The 5,372-nt window shown below is 34.8% G+C and overlaps 1 pseudogene; it reads left to right on the plus strand.

Annotated features, from left to right (window-relative positions):
- The first annotated feature begins 408 nt into the window (after window positions 1–408).
- Window positions 409–4,128, plus strand: LOC132635734 (receptor-like protein Cf-9; annotated as a pseudogene).
- Window positions 4,129–5,372: the final 1,244 nt, after the last annotated feature.

Below are 5,372 nucleotides of genomic sequence, written 5' to 3' on the forward strand. Positions count from 1 at the left end.
TTTTTAATTAAAAAACAAGCTCTTCAAAAAAATTGTCATAAAAAGGGTATATTTGCATTATTTTTGTAGTGGCAAGGGTATATATGCACTATTTTTTTAACGAGGGATATATATGCTAGTTGAGGGGTATATCTGCAGCTATTCCCAAAATTAAACATCAACCCATTTGAAGGGCAAAAATCAAAGTCCATCCCATTTGAAGGGGAAACCGTGCAGTTAAATGAAAAGAAAGTAGTTAAAGGAAAGTAAGTTAAATGAAAAGAAAGTTATACATCTGCCCAATAGATACACAACTCACAGGGTAACTTTGACCCAATACCCGAAAGAAAAGGGAAAACCATGGTGTATGCTGTTGCAGAAGGAAAAAGGATGCCGCTTAGCAAAGTACGTTCTCTCTCCTCTTTTATCTCTCTATTTATTTTTGTTTGTTTCAATTCTCCACATAATTTTCTTTGTTTAGGACTATATTTGAATCGTAGACGGTTTGTACTTTGATTTAAATGGAACCTTGCAATAAAATTGTGTGCTGATGGAAAATATTAGGCAGATTGTTGACTTGTATAGAGAAAGCAGAGTAAAGGAAAAGTATGTTATTCTGTAAGTCAAGGTCTTTACCCCAACTTACACTCTCATCCTAACCAATCAAATTTTTAAACGATTTTCTATTTGGAATGTCTTGGAGTTACTTGGCAGATCTTTAGTAATGATAGATTAAATAATAGTCTCCTTTTTTTGTTTAGTTCTGAAATAATAGTCTTCATGGAATAAGTCTACATTTTACCGAAAATGACTAGGTGACCTTCTTATTGAGTACTCCAAAGCTACAGTAGTAAATTTTTCTTTGCTTTCTGCTATATATAACTCCATATTATTGAATAGAGGAGCAGAGCAAAAAATTATTGATTTCTTCTCTACCAACTTAATTTTTTATAATTTTAGTACAAAAATGGGTTATCACAAACTTGCATTGTTTCTGCTATATATAGCCTTTCTCAGTCAACTTGTTTCCTCTTCATCCTTACCTCATTTGTGCCCCAATGATCAAGCCCTTGCTCTTCTTCAATTCAAGCACATGTTTACCATAAATCCTAATGCTTCTGAATATTGTGAGTTTTCTCATCCAAAAACAGTTACGTGGAACAAGAGCACAGATTGCTGCGAATGGGATGGAGTTTATTGTGAGGAGACGACTAGACAAGTGATTGAGCTCAACCTCACTTGCAGCCAACTTCAAGGCAAGTTTCATTCCAACAGTAGCCTCTTCCAACTCTCCAATCTCAAAAGGCTTGATTTGTCTTATAATGTTTTTCTGGGTCGCTCGTTTCTAAATTCGGTGAGTTTTCTAGTTTGACACATCTTGATTTGGGGGGTTCACGTTTTTCTAGTCTAATCCCTTCTGAAATCTCTCATCTTTCAAAATTATACGTTCTTCGTATCTTTAGTTATTTCCCATATGAGCTTAGAATTGAACCTCACAATTTTGAATTGCTCCTTAAGAACTTGACCCAATTAAGATAGCTTGACCTTATCTCTGTGAACACCTCTTCCACCATTCCTCTAAATTTCTCTTCTTTTTTAACAACTCTAGAGCTTGAGGACACACAGTTATTTGGTATATTGCCCGAAAGAGTTTTCCACATTTCCAACTTGGAATTTCTTTATTTATCATACAATCCCCATCTCACTATTGGGTTTCCCGCAACCAAATGGCATAGCAGTGTATCTCTCATGAAGTTATTTCTCGATGTTGTGAATTTTACTGGTAGGATACCTGAATCATTTAGGTATTTAACTTCATTGCAATCATTGTACATGAGATCTTCAAATCTCTCAGGGCCCTTTCCTAAAACTATATGGAATCTTACCAGCATAAATGAGTTATATCTTGGGGGAAACAACTTGAATGGACAAATTGAGTGCTTATCTCGTAATCAAAGCTGGACACAACTTCGGGACTTAGATTTTTCATCCAATTCCCTAACTGGTCAAATACCGTCTTGTATATTCTCCCTTCCTTCACTAACTAATTTAGCCTTGACCAATAACAATTTCACTAGCAAAATTCAGGATTTCAAGTCCAAAACATTGGATACAGTTGTTTTAAAACACAATCAGCTGCAAGGTCCTATTCCAAAGTCACTCCTAAACCAGCAGAGCCTAATTTATCTTCTCCTTTCTCAAAATAATTTTAGCGGACAGATTGATTCAACTATCTGCAATCTGAAAACAGTGAAAGTGCTAGATTTGGGAAGTAATAATTTGGAGGGAACAATCCCTCGTTGTTTGGGTGAGATGAGTGAGCTTTGGGTTTTGGATTTAAGCAACAATAGTCTAAGTGGGACAATTAATATTGGAAACACACTCCAGATCATTAAATTGAAGGGGAATAAGCTACAAGGGAAAGTGCCCCGTTCTTTAATCAATTGCAAGTATTTGGAAATCCTTGATTTAGGTAACAATAAGTTGAATGACACATTTCCAAATTGGTTGGGAACCCTATCTGATTTGAATATTTTAAGTTTGAGATCAAATAAGTTGCATGGCCCTATAAAATATTCAAGGGCTGAAAACTTGTTTGCTCAAATTTGAATAATAGATCTCTCATCCAATGGATTTAGTGGAGAATTACCGGTGAGCCTTTTTTAGAATTTCCAAGCTATGAAAATAATTGATGAGAACAATGGAACCCAAGCGTATGTAGCAGGAGCTGCTCATTACACAAATTCTTTGATAGTGACAACAAAGGGATTGGATTTTGAACTTCCTGGTGTTTTGACAACAAACATAGTTATCGATCTCTCTAACAATAGATTTGGAGGTCATATTCCAAGCATTATTGGAGATCTCGTTGGACTTCGTACGTTGAACTTATCTCACAATGACTTGGAAGGTCCTATACCAGCATCACTACAGCAGCTATCCGTACTTGAATCGCTAGATCTCTCATCTAACATAATTGGCGGAGAAATTCCGCAACAGCTTGCATCCCTCACATCACTTGAAGTCTTAAATCTCTCTCACAATCATCTTGTTGGATGCATCCCTAGTGGAAAACAATTTAATACATTTGATGATAACAGTTCATATCAAGGGAATGTTGGATTACGTGGATTTCCACTTTCAAGGGATTGTGGTGATGATGAGGCAGCACAAGTGACAACTCCAGTTGAGCTAGATGAAGGAGAAGAAGGAGATTCAACAATGTTCAGCTGGCAGGCGGTTCTCATGGGTTACGGTGGTGGTCTAATTATTGGATTGTCCATAATATACATAATGTTGGCAACCCAAAATCCAGCATGGTTTTCGAGGATGGTTGAAGAATTGGAACACAAAATTATTACGAGGATGCAAAAGCGCAAGAAAAGAATTTAGTGTGTAACCTCCAGGTATTAACTTGATCTTTATCTTTGAGGAGATTTTGTTTAAAAAAAATCAACGTATATATTTGAGCTGCTTCAAACTTAAAGCTGTTAACTTTAATTCATCATTTTTGCAAATTGCAGGATTCAAGTCTACTGAGTTGCTGGGATGCAAATAAAAGTTTTTACTTTCCTAGTTTGTGATGTTCATGAAGTGTTCGTTACCCTATGAATAAAGACATGAATTTTCGTTTATCAATAGTTTGTTACATATTCGGCCTATATTATTAGTTAGCTCATTGGATTCCGCTGCAAAGTTCAGTTAATAAATTCATGAAGTTATCTTATCTTTTTCTTAATTTCATTAATTAATTTCAATAGCAAGGCAAACGCTTACCTATTAAGTTTGTCCTTGAAGATATGATTAATTGGCTTAAATATCCTTATGGTGTTAACTTGATGGATAAAGATTGCTCCAAAGTTCAAGCATATTACTTCTAAATATGAGCATTTAATCCAAAATCTTAAGGCAATCGAGAAAGTAACTCAGGACTAATAAATCTCTATGCATAGGAATGTTTCAAGTTTTCGGATGAATCAGTTTTGGAGCTTATTTTTCAATGCAATGAAGGCATTAGTACGCTGAATCAAAACCAAAGGAAAAATATGTTCTTGTATCGTTCGAAACTCGGCACAGGCAAAATATGAGCTCTAAAGTTCATCACCAACTTCATAAACAGAATTTTCTTTGTTTAGGCACAAGTAGAGATATGCTTGTAGCTCCGACCTGGTGGGTTGTTTAGATATTGGGTAGAACTTCAAAAAAATCTTAGAAATAATAGTCTCCTTTTTTTGTTTGGTTCTAAAATAATAGTCTTCATGGAATAAGTCTAAATTTTACTGAAAATGACTAGGTGACCTTCCTGGAATTGAGTACTCCAAAGCTACAGTAGTAAACTTTTCTTTGCTTTCTGCTATATATAACTCAATATTATTGAATAGAGGTAAGCAAAAACTTTAGTCCACTAGTTTTGACATTGGTCTTGCGCACTTCTAATTAGCTTTCTCTGAAAATTCTAACTTCTGTTAACTGCATTATCTCTGTTGTTTACAGGTTTTCTTGGGACAAAGTGGAGGGCTTGACAGTGATGGAAATGAGTTGCCTCGACTAGTGTATGTTTCTCGTGAAAAGCGTCCTGGCTTCCAACATCACAAAAAGGCTGGTGCCATGAATGCACTGGTAAGTTGTTAAATATTAGTATGTTTTCTTTTTCTCTTTCCACCTACGATCTTGACTTTAAATGTGGACATATTTATCATGAATTATTATTTGCTTTTGTTTGTTTTAAAAAAAAGAAAAAAAAGTAGTTTTTTTTTCTTTTATTTTTTTGTAACAAAAATTGTACACTCATGGTAGGGATAGGGATATTCTTATTAGTATTAAGATGTTATCAGAAAGAACTAAAATCTTGGTAGGGTAATACGGGGAGGTTCCTATAGAGCCATCGGAGAAATATTGAGGACTCTTTTAGAAGGTTAAAAACTTGTTCGGCCAAGTTTTTGAGAAATCAAAAGTGTTTTTTTTTTTTAAATTTTTTTTTTTACAGAGTTGAGATGTTTGGTCAAGATTTTTGTAAAAGATAAGTGCTTTTGATTAGCGACAAAGTGTTTTTCCGAAACTAAATTTCTCCATAAGCACTTTTGAAATCTTGACCAATTGCAAAAATTAGAAGAAGTTGCACCACTTGCACATCAAACGGGATGGTCTTTAATTTTGGGGGGAAACGTAGATGTTCCCTGAAAACAATATAATTACCCGCCCATACCCTTTTACTTTCATGCGACAAAACTATTTATGCGAAATGCCCCAAAAATTATGATACCAACATGGTATTACCATGTCTCTTATATACCATGATAGGATCACAGATGACTTCTTTTATTTCTTCAAAAACACTCATTAGCCCTCTATGAAACCCATATAGTATATATAATATATTGACATGATATCAT

Source organism: Lycium barbarum, chromosome 4 (genome assembly GCF_019175385.1).
Source record: "Lycium barbarum isolate Lr01 chromosome 4, ASM1917538v2, whole genome shotgun sequence".
In the NCBI taxonomy this organism is placed as follows: domain Eukaryota; kingdom Viridiplantae; phylum Streptophyta; class Magnoliopsida; order Solanales; family Solanaceae; genus Lycium; species Lycium barbarum.